Genomic DNA, 21,847 nt, shown 5'->3' with positions numbered 1-21,847 from the left:
ATTAGTTCCTGCCATAAGTTTTAATTTTAAGAACGAAAAGCGTACAAACTGTAAATGATCTATTTTGTCCTGACGTAGTCAATTGATTTTCTTAAGAGGCTGAATCGAAAGTAAATTCCATCATAGATCCAGAACATGTTGGACATCATTAAAAATATCACGCCTAATGGAAACCTGTTAAATTATAATTTCTCTCCTCTCCAATTCACTTGGGACTTACGGAGCAATACTGAAAGCGCTCTGCTACGTTCCATCCGACGTGACTTTGTTGTTTCGAAGCGCCAAGCCCTCTTTTGTTCCCCTTTTCATTGCCGGCCAGTCGCCTCCGCTCGGCATCGACAATGAGTATTTCGAGGTACCATCCTGGGTTAGACGACAATCGCATCCATGATATCCATCGACGATGTTGTGTAAGGTTATGTACTCTTCAAGGATCCAGAGTGCTGCTCGTTGAATTTTTAAAGACTTGGCAGCTGGGAAAACTTCTGAGTTTCTAGGTATTGCAGTTGAAATTTGATGTAACAACTGGGAAGAGTTCCGACCAGGAGTTAAGGATACTTTCCGTTGCCTCCATTGCCATTGTGAGTATTGGAAGCATTCTTCTAAAGTACAAACCACCTGATCATCAAGACATGAAGATAAACAGATCAATCATTGACGAATACATAGACGGAGGGGTGGCCATTTTTCCGGGCACCACTATATACCCCTGGGGAGTGACGGATTACAATTATTACAATCACTCGACCATTGAGAAGCCCCTCAATTCGAACCACGTCAGTTTGACAACAGTTGTCATTTTCATTTTTGTTTACCTCTGATATGTTTTTGGCTACGATCAGAGTCTATTGCATCATGACATCATCTGTCATGACAGTTCAATGTTTTTCCCTCGCGTGTCGCACAACTTTTCGGTTGATTTTATTCATTTTATTTAAACAAAGTGTTTGCTTGTCGTGAGCATTGTTGATGTTTTGACCATTTATCTGCTACTCGGAAGAAAGAGTACGGACCCCGAGTCCGACGGCTCCCGGCCCGGATCGTCTCTGTCACTACGTAATATCGCCGGCCATGAGGGTGCCGCCGCTAGTTACCCCAAGAGCAAAGTCCCAGGTACCGAGGTGTGCATCGAAGTATAATATTAATATCTGCATCGAGCACAAAACCTATCAAACGAGCCTCCAGTGGCAGTGTAACCTTACGTGTCGGACCGACAGCAGCAGTGACCGCTGCCTGGTGGCGGTGGCAACAACGCGATGCATCGGCAGCCATTGGGTCCGGTCCCACGGCGGTTGACAACTCCGGCAGTAATAATCACAGCTCGAAGGCCAGCAGTGGCATCTCGGAACGGATGTCAGTTAGCAGTAATTTCAAACGACAGAAGAAGGAGAACACTGCCAGATTAGCCGCACAAAACCAGAGGCCGGCGTCGAGCATAACCAAACCGCTCCAAACCATTCACATCGGCAGATAATTCATCGATCTCCAGCCCGGCGAAGCCGCGTAGCACCAGTTCGACTCCGGCAACGGCAACCGGACGGCATGATGCCAAGGCGGTCCACGACGCTGTACGAGAAGACGTCCTCGACGGAAAAGACAAATGCCACCACGGATAACACCATGGTGAATCTCAATAGTCTTACACCAGCCGTTAATTATTCCAGACAACCGGTTGCATTTCCCAGGAATATTCCATCGCGATCGATTTCCCACTCGGGTCAATCCAGATCCCGTAACAGTACGACATATGCCATTTTCCGGAACCAACGTAGGCGACTCACCAACGTAATCGGCAAAACTTTCCTGCAAAGACTTACTACCAACTCCAACACACGATTCGAATGTCCTGCACCAACAGGAACGAAGTAAATTTGTTGTTTTGCGTGTGCAATTTATCGGAAAGCACGAAAAGGAACCGCTGGCAGTTAGGTTTATTGATATTGGAAGGAATTTAGAAACGCTCAGGAATTTTACAGAGAAAAAAAACTATCTCGTTTTAAAGAATAATCCCGAATGAATTTCCCCAGGATTCCCCCGGCTTGAATGGTTGAATGATTGGTTGATTGGTAAGTAGGCTGGTTAGTTGATTAGTTGTTTTGTTGGTTGCTTGAATGGTGGATTAGTTGATTTCTTGGTACATTGTTTGCTTGGTTGATTGGTAGCTAGCTTGAATGGTTGGTTGCTTGATTGGTGGGTTGGTTGATTGATTAGATGCTTATTGGTTGGTTAGTTCATTGGTCTTCTTCTTATTGGCATTACATCCCCACACTGGGACAGAGCCGCCTCGCAGCTTAGTGTTCATTAAGCACTTCCACAGTTATTAACTGCGAGGTTTCTAAGCCAGGTTACCATTTTAGCATTCGTATATCATGAGGCTAGCACGATGATTCTTTTATGCCCAGGGAAGTCGAGACAATTTCCAATCCGAAAATTACCTAGACCGGCACCGGGAATCGAACCCAGCCACCCTCAGCATGGTCTTGCTTTGTAGCCGCGCGTCTTACCGCACGGCTAAGGAGGCCCACTAGTTCATTGGTAGCTTGCTCAAATGGTTTATTGGTTGGTTGATTGATTGGTTTGTTGCTTGATTGATTGGAAGTGGGCTTGAATAGTAGGTTGCTCGATTGGTTAGCTGGTTACTTGATTCGTTAGTTATTTGATTGATTGGTTGCTTTGTTGGTTGAATGGTTAGTTGCTTGATTGGTTAGCTCATAGCTGGTTACTTGATTCGTTAGTTATTTGGTTGATTGGTAGCTTTGTTGGTCTAATGGATAGTAGCTTGATTGGTCAATTCGTTTGCTTGATTGATTGGTAGCTTCCTTGAATGATTGAATGTTTGGTTAGTTGGTTGAATGGTTGGTTGGTAGCTTGCTTGAATGGTTGGCTGCTTGATTGGTTAGTTGATTACTTGATTCGTTTGTTGTTTGATTGATTAGTTGCTTGATTGTTTGGTTGGTTGATTGGTTAATTGGTTGCTTGATTTATTGATTGGTAGCTTGCTTAAATAATGGTTGAATGATTGGTTGGTCGGCTGGTTAGTTGATTAGTTGTTTTGTTGGTTTGCTTGAATGGTGGATCAGTTGGTTGTTTGGTTGGTCTATTTGTTGGTTGGTTTATTGATTGTGTTTTGATTGGTAGCTCGATTGGTTAGTAGGTTACTTGATTCGTTGGTTATATTGTTGATTAGTTGCTTGCTTGATTGATTGATAGCTTGCTTGAATGGTTGGTTGAATAATTAGTTGCTTGGATGGTTGGTTGATGGGTTAGTTGCTTGATAGGTTTGTTAGTTCATTAGTAGCTTGCATAAATGGTTGATTGCTTGATTGGATGGTTGCTTTATTGATTGGAAGTAGGCTTGAATGGTTGGTTGCTCGATTGGTTAGTTGGTTACTTGATTCGTTAGTTATTTGACTAATTGGTTGCTTTGTTGGTTGATTGGTTAGTTGCTTGATTTGTTAATTGGTTGCTTGATTGATTGGTAGCTTGCTTGAATGGTTGAATGTTTGGTTGCTTGTTTGGTTAGTTGGTTCAATGGTTGGTTGGTTGATTAGTAGCTTGCTTGAATGGTTGGTTGTTTGATTGGTTAATGGTTGCTTGATTGATTGGAAGTGGGCTTGAATGATTGTTTGCTTGATTGGTTAGCTGGTTACTTGATGTTTGTTTTTTGGTTGATTGATTCTTGATTGATTAGTTGGTTGATTGGTTAATTGGTTGCTTGATTTATTGATTTGTAGCTTGCTTGGTTGGTTGAATGATCAGTTGTTTTGTTGGTTGCTTGAATGGTGGATCAGTTGGCCTTCCGATTGGTCAATTAGTTGGTTGGTTTATTGATTGCTTTTTGATTGGTAGGTCGGCTGGTTAGTTGATTAGTTGTTTTGTTGATTGCTAGAATGGTGGATCAGTTGGTTTTATGATTGGTCAATTAGTTGGTTGGTTTATTGATTGGTAGCTCGATTGGTTAGTAGGTTACTTGATTCGTTGGTTATATAGTTGATTGGTTGCTTGATTGGTTAATTGGTTGCTTTCTTTATTGATTGATTGATTGGAAGTGGGCTTGAATGATTGGTTGCACGATTGATTAGTTGGTTACTTGATTCGTTAGTTATTTGATTGATTGGTTGCTTTGTTGGTTGATTGGTTAGTCGCTTGATTGGTTAATTGGTTGCTTGCTTGAATGTTTAGTTAGTTGGCTGGCTGGTTGGTTGATTCTTAGCTTGCTTGAATGGTTGGTTGCTTGATTGGTTAGTTGCTTGATTGGTTAATGATTGGTTGATTGATTGGAAGTGGGCTTGAATGATTGTTTGCTTGATTGGTTAGTTGGTTACTTGATCCGTTTGTTGTTTGGTTGATTGGTTGGTTGATTAGTTGCTTGATTGATTTATTGATTTGCAGCTTGCTTGAATGGTTGAATGATTGGTTGCCTAATTGGATGGTCGGCTGGTTAGTTGATTAGTTGTTTTGTTTGTTTCTGGAATGGTGAATCAGTTGGTTTTTTGGTCAATTAGTTGGTTGGTCTATTGATTGCTTTTTGATTGGTAGCTCGATTGGTTAGTAGGTTACTTGATTCGTTGGTTATATGGTTGATTGGTTCTTGATTGATTAATTGGTTGCTTAATTGGTGGGTTATTTGGTTGGTCGGCTTGTTAGTTGATTAGTTGTTTTGTTGGTTGCTTGGATGGGTGATTGGTTAGTTGGTTGGTTGATTGATTGATTTGTTAGTTGATGAAATGTTTATTTGCTTGATAAGTTAGTTGGTTGATTTATAGCTTGTTTGATTCGTTAGTTGCTTGATTGGTTAATGGTTGCTTGATTGATTGGAAGTGGTCTTGAATGATTGTTTGCTTGATTGGTTAGTTGTTTGATTGGTTGGCTGCCTAATTGGTTGGTTAGTTGCTTGATAGGTTAATTGGTTGCTTGATTTATTTTTTAATTGATTGGTAGCTTGCTTGAATGGTTGAATGATTGGTTGCTTGGTTGATTGGTAAGATGCTTGAAAGGATGGTTGCCTAATGTAGTTGATTAGTGGCTTGCTTAAATGGTTGATTGATTGTTTTGTTGTTTTCTTGAATGGTTTTCATGTTAGTTGCTTGAAAAGTTGATTGGGTTACTTGATTGATTAGTAGGTTGATTGATTAGTTTGTTGTTTCATTGTTTGGTTGACAGGCTGGTGGATTGGTAGGTTGTTTGAATGGTTGGTTGGTTGATTGGTAGCTTGCTTGAATGGTTGAATAATTGGGTGGTTGGTTGGTTGATTTGTTAGTTGGTTGAATGGTTGGTTGGTAGCTCGCTTGAATGCCTAATTGTTTTATTGGTTGGTTAGTTAATTGGTAGCTTGCTTAAATGGTTGATTTATTGGTTGCTTGATTTTTTGGTCTGCTGGTTAGTTGATTATTTGTTTTTTGTTTGCTTGATTGGTTGATTAGTTGGTTGGTTGATTGATTGATTAGTTGACTTGTTAGTTGGTTAGATGTTTAATTGCTTGATTGGTTGGAAGTTGATTGGTAGCTTGCTTGAATGGTTGGTTGGTTGATTGGTAGATTGGTTAATGGTTGCATGATTAATTGGAAGTGGGTTAGAATGATTGTTTGTTTGATTGGTTAGTTGGTTACTTGATTCGTTTGTTGTTTGGTTGATTTGCTGGTTAATTAGTTGCTTGATTGGATAATTGGTTACTTTACTGATTGGTTGCTTGATTGGTAACTTGCTTGAATGGTTGGTTGCTTGATTGGTTTATTGGTTGGTTAGTTCACTGGTATCTTGCTTAAATGATTAATTGCTTGATTGGTTTCCCTTGTCATAAGACGAGTTTGTACAATCCCATTGAATTCCACCACTTAATTGTATCTTGACAGATACGTATTTCAACCTCAACAGTAAAACCGTCTTCAGTGTCTCGTACTTGACTCGACTCGACGACGAGTCGAGTCAAGTACGAGACACTGAAGACGGCCTTACTGTTGAGGTCGAAATACGTATCTGTCAAGATACAATTAAGTGGTGGAATTCAATGGGATTGTACAAATTGTCTTATGACAAGTGAAGACATTGCACTAAAAGCTCAAAATAATTGTCTTAACAAATTGATTGGTTTTGTTACTTGATTGATTTGTTGCTTGCTTAGTTGGGGGGTTGGTAGATTGATTAGTTGCTTGATTGATTGGAAGTGGGCTTGAATGATTGGTTGCTCGATTGTTTAGTTGGTAACTTGATTCTTTACTTATAAAGTTGATTGGTGATTTGGTTGCTCGATTGATTGGTTGCTTGATTTGTTCTTCTTCTTCTTATTGGCATTACATTCCCACACTGGGGCAGAGCTGCCTCGCAACTTAGTGTTCATTAAGCACATCCACAGTTATTAACTGTGAGGTTTCTAAGCCAGGTTACCATTTTTACATTCGTATATAATGAGGCTAAGACGATAATACTTTTATGCCCAGGGAAGTCGAGACAATTCCCAAATCCGAAAATTGCCTAGACTGGCACCGGGAATTGAACCCAGCCACCCTCAGCATGGTCTTTGCTTTGAAGCCGCGCCTCCTACCGCACGGCTAAGGATGGCCCCTGCTTGATTTGTTAGTTGGCTGAATGGCTGGTTGCTTGATTGGTAGTTGCTTGATAGGTTGGTTGTCTAATTGGTTTTATTGTTTGGTTAGTTCTTTGGTAGCTTGCCTAAATGATTGATTGCTTGATTGGTTGGTTGATTGGTTTATTGCTTGATTGATTGGATGGTTGTTTAATTGATGGGTTGGTTGCTTGATTAGTTGCTTGATTGGTTAATTGGTTGCTTGAGTGATTGAAAGTGGGCTTGAATGGTTGGTTGCTCGATTAGTTAGTTGCTTATTTGGTTCCTTGTTTAGTTGATTAGTAGTTTTATTGATTGCTTGAATGGTGAATTGATTGGTTGATTAGTTGGTTGGTTCATTGATTGCTTGGTTGATTGGTAGCTAGCTCACTAATAACTGTAGAAGTGCTTAATGAACACTAAGCTGCGAGGCGGCTCTGTCCCAGTGTGGGGTGTAATGCCAATAAGAAGAAGAAGGTATTGGTTACCAAAGTTTCATGGTTTGCTAAGAACGGAATTTCAGTTCAATGTCTGGAAGCAGTTACGGTTTTACCTAGTCATTCGATAATAAATAGAAACCGGAAGCAGCTGTTGATCGTCGCAAACCTAAAATATGGTGGCATACTCCGACGGCCTTGTGTTGGAACCAATAAAGGGGTTCAGGAATACAACATTTGCTTTACTACGACTACCGATGCAGAAGATTATGAGAACGCCGGCGCTCAGATCCTCCAAAGAAGCAAAATGGGAATATTGTCTCGCCAAATTCGGAAACTCGTCGAGAGCAGGAAATTAGTAAAACAGCTAATGAAAACAATATTCGCCAGATGCGCTCAATTTTTCATTTTCATTGATTATATTTACGGAGATTCATTTGCATGACTTGGTGACTCGCATTGCTGCCCACACTACCGTAATATGTAATAAATTACCGTAATGATTACGAATACATACCTATTTTAAGATCACTTCAAAACGAACTTTTTGTTGAGAGGCCCGAAGATCCATATTGTTACACATCAATCGACTCAGCTAAGTTGCTGGATTGATTGATTGGTATGGTAGCTTGCTTGAATGGTTGAATGATTGGTTGCTTGAGTGGTTGACTGTTTTTTTCACTGGTTGATTGATTGGTTGTGGTTATTTAGTTGATTGGTTGATTAGTTGGTCGGCTGGTAAGTTGATAAGTTGTTTTGTTGATTGCTTGGTTAATTAGTTGTTTGGTTGCTTGATTGGTTGATTAGTTGGTTGGTTGCTTGATTGCTTGGTAGATTGATAGCTTGTTTGACTGGTTGGTTACTTGATTGGTTGGTTGATTATTTGGTTGGCTGCTGCTTGATTTGTTAGTTGGTAGTATGGTATGGTTGATTGGTTGGTTGCTTGACAGGCTGATTGATTGGTTAGTCGGCTGGTTAGTTGATAATTTGTTTTGTTGGTTGCTTGGTTGATTAGTTAACAAGTTGATTGGTACCTTGCTTAAATGGTTGGTTACTTGATTTGTTGGTTAGTTGGTTGCTGCTTGATTTGTTAGTTGGAAGAATGGTTGATTGGTTGGTTGCTTGATTGTTGGTTGGTTGCCAATCCAACCAACTAATCAGGTTATTTGATTGATTGGTTGCATGACTGGCTTCACTGGTTGATTGAATGGTTGGTCGGCTGGTTAGCTCAGTTTTGTTGGTTGCTTCAATGGTTGCTTGGTTAATGATTAGTTGGTTGGTTGCTTGATTGCTTGGTTGATTGGTAGCTTGCCTGAATGGCTGATTGCTGGATTAGTTGGTTGGTTGTAATTGGTTGATTGTTTGCTTTACTGGTTGATTGAATAGTTGGTCGGCTGGTTAGTTGATTGCTTGTTTTGTTGGTTGCTTGAATAGTTGATTGGTTGGTTGCTTATTTGGTTGATTAGCTTGTTGGTTGCTTGCTTTGTTAGATGATTGATTGGTTGGTTATTTGGTTTCTTGATTGGTTGACTGGTTGGTTGCTTGCTTGATTTGTTAGTTGGTTGAATGGTTATTTGCTTAATTGGTTGATTAGTGGCTTAATTGATTGATTGGTAGGTTATTTGGTTGTTTGGTTGCTTGACTGATTGATTGATTGGTTGGTCGGCTTGTTAGTTGATTAGTTGTTTTGTTGGTTGCTTATTTGATTGATTAGCTTGTTGGTTGATTGGTTGATTAGTTAGTTGGTTGATTGGTAGCTTGCTTGATTGGTTGGTTGCTGGATTAGTTGATTGATTGATGGTTGGTTACTTATTTGGTTGATTGGTTGCTTTACTTGATTGATTGGTTGTGGTTATTTAGTTGATTGGTTGCTTCATTGGTTGGTCGTCTCGTTAATTGATAAGTTGTTTAGTTGATTGGTTAATTAGTTGCTTGCTTGATTGATTGGTTGGTTGCTTGATTAGTTGGTTGGTTGCTTGATTGCTTGGTTGATTGCTGCTTGATTTGTTAGTTGGTAGTATGGTTGATTGGTTGGTTTCTTGACATGTTGATTGATTGGTTAGTAGGCTGGTTAGTTGATTAGTTGTTTTGTTGACTGCTTGGTTGATTGTTTAATAAGTTGATTGCTGGATTGGTTGGTTGTTTAGTTGATTGGTTGTTTGATTGGTTATTGGTTGGTTGCTTGATTGTTGGTTGGTTGCTTGACTGGTTGGTTGCTTGTTGGTTGCTTGTTGGTTAGTAGGCTGGTTAGTTGATTAGTTGTTTTGTTGATTGCTTGATTGGTTAGTTGATTGATTGGTTAGTTATTTGGTTGATGGGTTGGTTGGTTGCTGTTTGATTTGTTAGTTGGTAGAATAGTTGATTGGTTGGTTGTTGCTTGATTTGTTAGTTGGTAGAACTGTTGATTAGTTGGTTCCTTGATAGTTGGCTGGTTGCTTAATTGGTTGCTTCATTGTTTGTTGGTTGCTTGGTTGGTTATTTAGTTGATTGCCGTTTGCTTGATTGGCTAACCCAGCAATCAGCCATTCAAGCAAGCTACCAATCAATCAAGCAACGAATCAACTAATCAACCAACCAAGCAACCAATAAAACAACATATCAACTAACCAGCCGTTCAGCCAATCAAGCAACCAAAAAATCAACCAGTCAAGCAAATTACCAATCAATCAATCAATCAACCAACAATGAAGCAACCAACCAATCACCCATTCTACCAACTAACAAATCAAGCGGCAACCGGGTTGGTTGGTTAAATCAACCAAATAACTAACCAATCAAGCAACCTGGCAATCAACTTATTAACCAATCAACCAAGCAATCAACAAAACAACTAATCAACTAACCAGCCTACTAACCAACAAGCAACCAACCAATCAACCAGTCAACCAACCAACCAAAAATTAAGTAACCAACCAACAATCAAGCAACCAATCAATCAACCATACTTCCAACTGACAAATCAAGCAGCAACCAACCAATCAAGTAAGCTACCAATCAACCAACCAATCAAGCAACCAACCAACTAATTAACCAATTAAATAAACAACTTACCAATTAACGAAACGACCAACCAATCAACTAAAAAACCACAACCAATCAATCAAGTAAAGCAACCAATCAAACAAATAAGTAACCAACCACCAATCAATCAACTAATCCAGCAACCAACCAATCAAGCAAGCTACCAATCAACCGACTAACTAATCAACCAACAAGCTAATCAACCAAATAAGCAACCAACCAATCAACCATTCAAGCAACCAACAAAACAGCTAATCAACTAACCAGCCAACCGACCATTCAATCAACCAGTAAAGCAAACAATCAACTAAAAAACCGACCAATTAAGCAACCAACCAACTAATCCAGCAATCAGCCTTTCAGGCAAGCTACCAATCAACCAAGCAATCAAGCAACCAACCAACTAATCATCAACCAAGCAACCATTGAAGCAACCAACAAAACAACATATGAACTAACCAGTCGACCAACCAATCAAGCAACTAATCAATCAACCCGTCAATCAATCAACCAAATAACCTGATTAGTTGGTAAGATTGAGAACCAATCAACAATCAAGCAACCAACCAACCAATCAACCATTCAACCAACTAACAAATCAAGCAGCAACCAATCAACCGATCAACCAAATAACCAACCAATCAAGCAATTTATCAATCAACCAATCAATTATCCAACCTACGAACTAATCAAGCAAGCAACAAAACAGTCGAGTCAAGTACGAGACACTGAATACGACCACACAGTTGTGGTCGAAATACGTATCTGCAAAGATGTCAAAATAATTGGTGGAATTAAATGGAGAGTCCTAAACTCGACCAACCAATCAATCAACCAGGCAAGCAACCAATCAATCAAATAACCTGATTGGTTGGTTGTATTGGCAACCAACCAACAATCAATTGGTTGATTAGTTGTTTTTGTTGGTTTCTTGATTGGTTGATTAGTTGATTGATTGATTGATTGGTTGGATACACACCAAAATCATAAAAAGTTTTTCAGCAAAATGCTTTACTGAAGAATTATCAGCAATTTTGAAACTTAATGAAAATCAGTATACCGATTTGTCTTAACTGAAAATCAGCATACTTTTCTAGATTACTGATCGTTCAGCGTTTTTTTTTCGACGGGCACTGCTGTCAAACTTTAGGAAAAATTAGCCATTTTAGCTTGGTGATTTCTTTTCACAATTATTGTTTGTTGTAATATTTGTCATTTTAATCCATGATGAAACCGGTAAGTAGGGGAAATGACGGCTTTGGCAGGTTTTGTTATTGGCAGGGGGGTTATTGGCAGGGTCTATTATTGGCAGGGGGTTTTTGTGGACCAAATTTTATGAAATTTGGCCACAATATTCTTTGATATGCAAAGAATGTTTAGGCCAAATTTGAGCCTAGTCAGTCATAAAAAACCCCCTGCCAATAATAGAACAAAACCTGCCAAAGCCATCATTTCCCCTACTTACCGGTTTCATCATGGATTAAAATGACAAATATTACAACAAACAATAATTGTGAAAAGAAATCACCAAGCTAAAATGGCTAATTTTTCCTAAAGTTTGACAGCAGTGCCTGTCGAAAAACGCTGAACGATCAGTAATCTAGAAAAGTATGCTGATTTTCAGTTAAGACAAATCGGTATACTGATTTTCATTAAGTTTCAAAATTGCTGATAATTCTTCAATAAAGCATTTTGCTGAAAACATTTTATGATTTTGGTGTAGAACTGTTGATTTCTTGATAGTTGGCTGGTTGCTTAATTGGTTGGTTGATTTGCTTCATTGTTTGTTGGTTGCTTGGTTGTTTATTTAGTTGATTGGTTGCTTGATTGTCTAATCCAGCAATCAGCCATTTAAGCAAGCTACCAATCAATCAAGCAACGAATCAATTAATCAACCAACCAAGCAACCATTGAAGCAACGAACAAAACAACATATCAATAACCAGCCGACCAGCCAATCAAGCAACCAAACAACCAACCATTCAAGCAAGCTACCAATCAACCAAATTACCAACCAATCAATCAATCAACCAACAATGAAGCAACCATCCAGTCAACCATTCTACCAACTAACAAATCAAGCAGCAACCAAACAATCAATCAACCATACCATACTACCAACTAACAAATCAAGCAACCAACCAATAATCAGGCAACCAATCAACTAATCTACCAATCAAGCAATCAACAAAACAACTAATCAACCCATCAAGCAACCGACCAATATTCAACCAACCAACTAATCAACCAATCAACTAATCAATCAACCAATCAAGCAACCAATCAACTGAATAATTAACTAGTCAACGATTCCAGCAACCCACCAATCAAGCAAGCCACCAATCAACCAATCAAGCAACCAACTAATCAGCCATTTAAGCAACCGACAAAACAACTAATCAACTAACTAGCCGACCAACCAATCAATCAACCTGTCAAACAACCAATCAAGCAACCAACCAACCATTCTACAGTTCTACCAACTAACAAATCAAGCAGCAACCAACCAATTAATCATTCTACCAACCAACAATCAATCAACCAACCAATCATGCAACCATTCAACTAAATAACCAATCAATCAACCAACAAACAATGAAGCAACCAAACAACCAACTATCAAGGAACTAACTAATCAACAATTCTACCTACTAACAAATCAAGCAGCATTCAACCAATCAACTAATCAATCAATCAATCAACTAATCAACCAGTCAAGAAACCAACAAAACAACTAATCAACCAACCAGCCGACCAACCATTCCATCAAACGGTAAAGCAACCCATCAACCAAATAACCAACCAACATCCAGCAATCAGCCATTCAAGTATGCTACCAATCAATCAAGCAACGAATCGACTAATCAACCAACCAAGCAACCAACAAAACAACATGGCAACTAACCAGCTGACCAACCAATCAAGCAAGCAATCAACCAACCAATCAATTATTCTACCATCTAACAAATCAAGCAGCAATCAATCAAATAACCAACCATTCAAGCAAACTACAAATCAACCAATCAATCAAGCAACCCACCATTCAAGCAAGCTACCAATCAACCAAGCAATCATTCAACCAACCAACTAATCAACCATTCAAGCAACCAACAAAACAACATATAAACTAACGAGCCGACCAACCAATCAATCAATCAGTCAAGCAACCAATCAACCAAATTACCAACCAATCAAGTAATCAATAAACAAAAAAGAAACCAACCAATCAACCATTCTTCCAACTAACAAATCAAGCAGCAACCAACTAACCAAATAACCAACGAATCAATCAACTAACTAATCAAACAACCAACCATTCAAGCAAGCTACCAATCAACTTATTAACCAATCAACCAAGCAACCAACAAAACAATTAATCAACTAACCAGCCGACTAACCAATCAAGCAACCAACCAATCAACCAGTTAAGCAACCAACCAACAATCAAGCAACCAACAATTAATGCAAGCTACCAATCAACCAAGCAATCAAGCAACCAACCAGCGAATCAACCAATTAAGCAACCAACCATTCTACAAACTAACAAATCGAGCAGCAACCCATAAACCAAATTACTAATCAATCAAACGACCATCCATTCAAGCATGCTACCAATCAACCAACCAACCAATAATCAAGCAACCAACCAACTAATCAATCAATCAAGCAACCAACCAATTAGCCATCCAAGCAACCAACAAAACAACTAATCAACTAACCAGCCGACCAACTAATCAAGTAACCAATCAACCAACCAGTCAAGCAACCTATCAATTAAATAACCAACCAATCAACCAAATAACAAAACAACTAATCAACTAACCAGTCGACCAACAATCAATCAACCAGTCAGGCAACCAACCAACTATCAACCATTCAACAGATCTACCAACTAACAAATCAAGCAGCAACCAACCAGTCAATCAATCATTCTACCAACTAACAAATCAAGCAACCAACCAACTAATTTACCAATCAAGCAATCAACAAAACAACTAATCAACCCATAAAACAACCGACCAACAATCAACCCACCAACGAATCAAGCAACCAAACAATCAATCAATCAACTGAATAATTAACTAATCAACCATTCCAGCAAGCTACCAATCAACCAATCAAGTAACCCAACAATCAGCCATTCAAGCAACCAACAAAACAACTAATCAACTAACCAGCCGACCAACCAATCAATCAACCAGTCAAACAAACCAATCAACCAAATAACCAACCAATCAAGCAACCAACCAACTGTGAAGCAACCAGCCATTCAACAGTTCTACCAACTAACAAACCAAGCAGCAATCAACCAATTAATCATTCTACCAACCAACAATCAACCAACCAACCAATCAAGCAACCAACCAACTAATCAATCAATCAAGCAACCAACCAATTAGCCATCCAAGCAACCAACAAAACAACTAATCAACTAACCAGCCGACCAACTAATCAAGTAACCAATCAACCAACCAGTCAAGCAACCTATCAATTAAATAACCAACCAATCAACCAAATAACAAAACAACTAATCAACTAACCAGCCGACCAACAATCAATCAACCAGTCAGGCAACCAACCAACTATCAACCATTCAACAGATCTACCAACTAACAAATCAAGCAGCAACCAACCAATTAATCAATCATTCTACCAACTAACAAATCAAGCAACCAACCAACTAATTTACCAATCAAGCAATCAACAAAACAACTAATCAACCCATCAAACAACCGACCAACAATCAACCAACCAACTAATTAAGCAATCAACTAATCAACCAACCAATCAAGCAATCAATCAACTGAATAATTAACTAATCAACCATTCCAGCAAGCTACCAATCAACCAATCAAGCAACCCAACAATCAGCCATTCAAGCAACCAACAAAACAACTAATCAACTAACCAGCCGACCAACCAATCAATCAACCAGTAAAACAACCAATCAACCAAATAACCAACCAATCAATCAACCAACAAACAATGAAGCAATCAACAAACAATGAGCAAACAACCAACCAGCTATTAAACTGATCCAAAATTATTTATCAGGTCGCTCACTGCAGGTAAACTATCAGAATTCTAAATATTTAGGACTTCTGATACATCAAAAATTAACTTTTAAAAATCACATTGAAGGCCTTCAAGCCAAATGTAACAAATATATTAAGTGGCCACTTATAAGCAGAAAATCAAAACTTTGTCATGAGAACAAATTTTTGATTTACAAATAAATGTTTAGACAAGCCATGTTGCATGCTGTGCCAATATGGACTAGTTGGTGCAATACCAGAAGGAAGGCAATTCAGAGGATTGTTCCTCCTCGGACCACCACGATTACCTTCCTTGGTCTTCCTTCAGTGAGGTTGTGACATGTTCGTTTCAACAATTCTGTCAAAAATCGCATGACGGGAATGAGTAGAGCACACCAGTTGCTTCCGTTTCTTTATTGAGTAAGAGATATAACGCCGGCCGCTTCTTTCTGCTTCAGGTAGGACACGAGATAACGCAGTGGACGCGTCTGAACGCTGGCATCATCCGACGATGCTACCGATGACGTCGATCCCGGCAGGCCGAGGAAGATTGCGTGCGACGATGACGTCGATATGCGCTTCTGCACATCTTCCAACTTGGGTTGATCGAGGCGTAGTCGCTGAGTAACACGAAGGTGGTGTTTACCTTCCTCGTCCTTCATCAGGCTGTCCACTATTCCGTTGTCTCCGTCCGTTAGGTGCAACTTGGCGGGGAATAGTGAAATCTTCAAAATCAGCGCCCCTTGTCAGACTGTGGTAGATTTCCGTGCCACTTCTGGTAACGTTCTTGCATTCAATAACATGCCATTCCTACAAGACTGCGTCGCCTCGGTGAACAGGAACGAGATCTATCGATTCCTGGTTCACGTGATCCAGAACGACGGCGTGAATCATATTCGCCATCGGCTCCTGATCGACGCCATTCATCATTGTCCCCGTGGTGCGATGGGCCATCACGATGAAAACCGCCACGGAAATCACCACGTCCGCGGAACGGTTTTCCACCATAGCCGTACGATGAATTTTCCTCGTATGATGCACCACCTTCCGGATATTCGTAGTCGGGGCCGCGACGATACTCACCGCCTTCCTCAAAACCTCCACTGCTCTTCGAGAACGATGGTGCTGTTCCGTTATCAGCAAAATCGATACGAATACGACGATCCGGTGCCCCTAACGGGAATCCACGCATTTCCTTCACAGCAGCCGTAGCAGCATCAATAGAATCGTACAGAATGTAGGCCTGGGTGTCCCTTTTGTTATATTCAAACTTTTTGATGGCACCAAAACGGTCGAACTCACGCTCCAACTGAGTAACGAAACGAATAAACAACAAACGAACCGAAACGACGTCACAAGGTGAGGGAGAAAAACAAACAAACTGTCAAAACGTCAAGAGGGGTAAGTCAGCGCTCGTAAAATATTTATGTAATTCGTCACCCACGAGGGGTATTTTCTTCAAAATGAAGAAGAAGACATGGTGCCCGATTTTCTGATGGCTTTGTACCGGACATTTCGGTCTATGTATTCGTCAATGGATCAATGCTCTTTTCTGATCGACGTGTAACATTGAAATGCATTAATGCAAGCAAAATAAAACATTTTCTGCGCCGTACCCAAAAAGTTTGCAATCAATTACGGCTCGTCTGGGTGGTAGGTCCTACCTGAAGTATTTGTAGATAGAGCACGGTATTCCTTCTAACATACGAATGGTGGTGTTCCAGAAAAGCTCGAATAGCTGGGATCATAAATTCCAGGAGTTTCCGGCTTGCTTGCAATCATCTCCTGCAGCCAAACACCATATGGTAAAGTCTTCGGCAGGATTTCCCAGTGAAGCAGCAACAACTTCTTGAATGTGTGATTCTGCAGTGGAAGTGCGAACCGGATGATTCGTCATCAGAAGGTTCGGTAGACGTTCCTCGTTCAACGGTATAGATATCGATCACATTTTACGGTCATCCGACAATTCTGCAACAAAAACATACTGCGTCAAAATAATTCTAATATTTATTTAACAGTAGGCACATATTTGGTCGAGTTTAAAAGAAATATTCATTTACCTACCTGGAAATGAAAAAACTTCCCCAATTTTTTGCCATCAAAAACACTCATGCAAACGAAAAAGACAGTCCACAACCTTGGAAATGACAACTGTTGTCAAACTGACGTGATTCGAATTGAGGGGCTTCTCAATGGTCGAGTGATTGTAATAATTGTAATCCGTCACTCCCCAGGGGTATATAGTGGTGCCCGGAAAAATGGCCACCCCTCCGTCTATGTATTCGTCAATGGTGCTACAGCGGAGTCAGCAACATCGAAGTGGAACGGACGCAATACGACACCCAACATCAGCAATATCCACCTGGACTACGTGACCACCGGAGGACCATCGTTGCTAGGCGTCAAGTCAGCAGTTTTAGGTACGAAGGCAGGGCACTTAGGCTTTGTATAGTATTCAATAAATCATTCCAGTTTCGACAGCGAAAGCGTGTAGTTCAGTTTAAAAAAATTTTAAAACCGAAATCCTCAGATTAGAAACTTAATTGGCGCAGTCGGCGCGGATAGTGAAAAAACTTGTACCGCAATCGAGCACCCGCGAGTGAACATCGTGGATTAGTGTCAAGTTCAGTGTCCGCAGAACCTTTAATTCAAAAACCAAATGTTGCGGCACTTGGCAACACGGCGTGATGGTTGGTGAATTGGGTGGACCAATTTGGTAGGTGAATTCATGGAAGGTAAAAATAAAAACAAACAAGATTGGAGGCTGTTGATTTATTACGGCGATGGGAAACTGGGAAACCTGAAAAGGAAATACAGTCAAACCTCCATGAGTCGATGTTCTATGACTCGATATCGACTCATGGAAGCAAATTATTCCATATCAAAAAATATTTTCTGGGTTACTATGATGGTACCTTCAAACAGTTCTCCACGGATTTCATATTCCTCATCTCGATTTGTCCTTGAGTCGATGGTCCCTTCAATATCGACTCATGGAGGTTTGACTGTAAATTGTTAATTAGAATTCGGATAAAGTGATTGAGTTGAATTAAATCGGTTGTTGCTAGTAAATTAGCGGAAGGTATTTTTAGAAAAGCTACTCGAAGGAGTGTATTATAAAGAAATGTGTATTTAGCTTACAAAATTAGAAGCGGAGTAGGAATAATTGGATTGTATTGGAAGGAGGAAAAAACTACTCATGTAAGTTGAAATGAAACACAAAATGGTTGACAATTATTAAAAACAGAATATTTTCGGTTTTGAGCTGCAACAACAAAGCTGCTACAAAAACAAGTTTTTTCGAGATCCGAACACCAAAAGTGATCTTTAAGGTGGTTATACAACAAAGCCACAAATCTGCCATCTTGGAAACCACGTGCTTTTTCTAGTGATTTTTCAAGAGCACGAATTGAGAGAACCAACGTGGGGATGAAAATCCAGATCGTTTGTTTACTCATGCTAAACAATCGACTTAATTTCACATTTACGAAAATTATTGCCGCTAGATTTAACTTTGATAATCAGTAGAAACGCGTGGTGAATTTGAATTCACCCATTACGCTGATGTATAATCCTTAAAATTTCAGAAGAAATAAATTAGTGATCTCTAAAGAACTCTACAAGAATGCCAACCGATCGACAACTGAACCAGAACTCATCTTAGATCACGAGCGAACATCGTGCAATCAAGGCGAGTTCTGTGCCGCTCTTCCGAACTGAACTCTTTTGAACTTCCCAACGGATTTTCAGTAGGAAAGTTGCGTATATATTAAATATCAATTTATGCTAATGAACAACATACATATTAATAACAAGATTATTCAGGCTGTGAACCATTCCACCGCTTCGTTTAACTTTTAGTTAAAATTTGACAGTTCGATGCTTATATCGCCGTGGTTAAAATAACCTCATCGAAACATGGTTAGATTTGACAGTCTGAAGTTAACCTTTGTTCATGAGAAAATTATGCCAAATCCATTTCGTTTCAAATAAGCATCAAAATCTGTCAAACCCAAATGGTTCGCTTCAGGAAAATTTTAACACGATGAGAAATAAACGCCCAAATGTCAAATTTTAACTAAAAGTTAAACGAATCGATGGAATGGTTCACAGCCTCAGAGCTTTGTAGTGGAATATCTTCACTTAGCATAAGACAAGAAGGTATTGCCGATTTCACCAATTTGAAGAGTTATGTGTAGATTGTGATTTGCGCTTCTTTTCTCACACTCACTTCTCATTTCAGGTTGATCGATTTTTGTTAAATACTGAAATTTACCCAATTATAACCCCCCAAGTAACCATTAAGGGTCTGTCTCAATTGGATAATTAAATTGAAATAAACTATAAAGTATTTCAATGTATCAAATAACCCCTCAACAAGTTACTGACAGATATCGAATCATTTTCATCGATGTCCTATTAGTTGGGTAGCACCAGCCATTCTTATAACGGGTGATTTTAATTTTCGAACTGTCACTTTTAAGTTTAATTTCCAAAATGAGACAGACCAAGCAGTTAAATCACTGTCGTTCTATAGTCGCATTAAAAATCCGTATCACATGCTAATAACCCCAAATTATACTCAAGTGCTGCTCGCTTTTGGCGAATTATTTGAGCTGATATAGTGCTGTTCCCCTATTACCTATTTTTCCGCCCTGCCAACAAATGTCAAAATATTTAGACGAGTTGGAAAGAAACGAAAAAATATGAAACGAAGAATATTTATTTATATCTTGATGTGTTCTTTCTTTTTTCTTCCCATTGAGGACTCGATGATTTTTTTGCTATTTATGTTTATCTCCGGGCTTGAACGCTAGAACACTTGGTGGAAGGATTTTTGGTTCAGTACCACTGAGTTTGCCATCATCCATCTCGAAATTGGTGGATCTTTTGAATAAGTGATAAAAACAGATGGTTTCCATCTGCCTTCATCCCAAGAGCAGGGAATGATGAAAAATAAATGTTGAAACCATTGAATCCGTAATTATGAAACTTTTTTGGGTTCATGGCGCCTATATAAAAAGTTCCTTCGGACTAATAAATAAAGCTTCAGAATAAATCAACAGAAGTATGAAACATTTATCCCAGGGGGGAAGACACTTGAATCATTTCTTAAATCATTCAAGAGATTTAAAAAAATCAAGAGATAAATGATTCGGCGGGTTATATCTTTTAAAATCTTTCTCGCCTGAAGATCGTTTTTTCAGTGTGGCGAGATTGTTTGGAAAAGAAAAAAAACAAATATAAACAACAGAGTTACTCTCGAAAAAGGTAGAAAGCGGCTGTCGTATTGTACCGGAACCAATTCTCCGGTGATGGTGACCCAGGAATGTCCCGTCGGATGCCTATCTGCACGAGGAAGCGCGGTAAGAAAATCTAAAATAACAGTTTGCACCAAAACGACCTTTGTTTTCAGGATGAACGACGATTCGTGGCGTATCTCTCCATCCTGTTTTTCCACGCTCCCCAAATCAGATTGCCCGGTCCGCCCACCTAAGCTCGCTCGCATTTATGTACCTGCCGGTCGGAAGACACCATTTTTCTAGGGTTCGTCCGGCATTCAACCAATCAAGCAACCTACTAATCAAAGAATCAAGCAATCAAACAAGGAACCAACCAATGAAACAAGCAGTCAAGCAATCAATCAACCAAAATAACCAAGCAATCAAGCAACCAACAAAACAAATTAATCACCAAAGACCAATCAATCTACCAGTAAGCTACCAATCAACCAATCTATCAAGCAAACAGCCAACTAATCACAACCAATCAAGCAAACCAACCAATCAAACATTCAACCAACTAACAAATCACAACCAATCAATCATCAAGCACAACCAACTAAATCATCAAGCAGCCAATATAACCAATGCTAAACTAACCAATCAACCAACCAACCAATACGCAACCAACCAATCAACCATTGAAGCAACCTACTCAATCAAGGTATGCAAACCAACTAATCAACCAAAACAAGCTAGCCACAAACCAATCAATCATTCAAGCAACCACAAATAACAATCTCAACCAACCAACCATCCAACCAATCAAGAAACCAACAACCAGCCCTCAAAATCAATCAACCAAAACCAACCATGACTAGGTAATCAAACCTAACGATCAGCAAGTAACCAATCAACCATCCAACCAATAAGCAAGTCTACCACCAACCAACCAACAATCAATCTATACCAAGCAAACCACAAAACAACCAATCCGTCAACCAGCCAACCAATCAATCAAACAACCATCCAACTAATCACCAACTGCAACCCACTAAGTCAAAGAAGAATCAACTAGAACAACAACAATCAAGCAACCAATCCACCTAATTAACCTTCAACCAAGCTAAAAATTCAAGCAACCAACCAGTCAACTAATCCAACAACCAACCAATTAAACAACCAATCAATCATCACAATCAACCAACTAATCAATCAAGCAGACAATCTACCAATCAACATCTTCAAACCTACCTAATCAAAGAATCAAGCAACCAACCAATCAATAAAGCAACAAAATGAAACAAGTTAACCAATAACCAATCAAATCAATCAACCAAAAACTGAAAACCAATCTAGTATATCATTCAAGCAACCACAAACAACTAATCGCAACAGCCAAACAACTCAAGCAATTATCCAACCAATCAAGCAACCAGCAATCAATCAACCAATCAAAACGACTATCAAGCCATTCAAGCAACCTACTAATAAAAAACCAACAATCAACTAATCAATCAAGCAACCAACCAATGAACAAGCAACCAAGCAAACAATGCAAAAATAACA

The 21,847-nt window shown here is 39.3% G+C and overlaps 1 pseudogene; it reads left to right on the top strand.

Moving 5' to 3' along the window:
* The first annotated feature begins 341 nt into the window (after window positions 1-341).
* LOC134205916 (uncharacterized) lies at window positions 342-2,006 on the top strand (annotated as a pseudogene).
* Window positions 2,007-21,847: the final 19,841 nt, after the last annotated feature.

Source organism: Armigeres subalbatus, chromosome 1 (assembly GCF_024139115.2).
Source record: "Armigeres subalbatus isolate Guangzhou_Male chromosome 1, GZ_Asu_2, whole genome shotgun sequence".
NCBI classification, from domain to species: domain Eukaryota; kingdom Metazoa; phylum Arthropoda; class Insecta; order Diptera; family Culicidae; genus Armigeres; species Armigeres subalbatus.
This window is presented reverse-complemented; position numbering and strand designations above follow the sequence as displayed.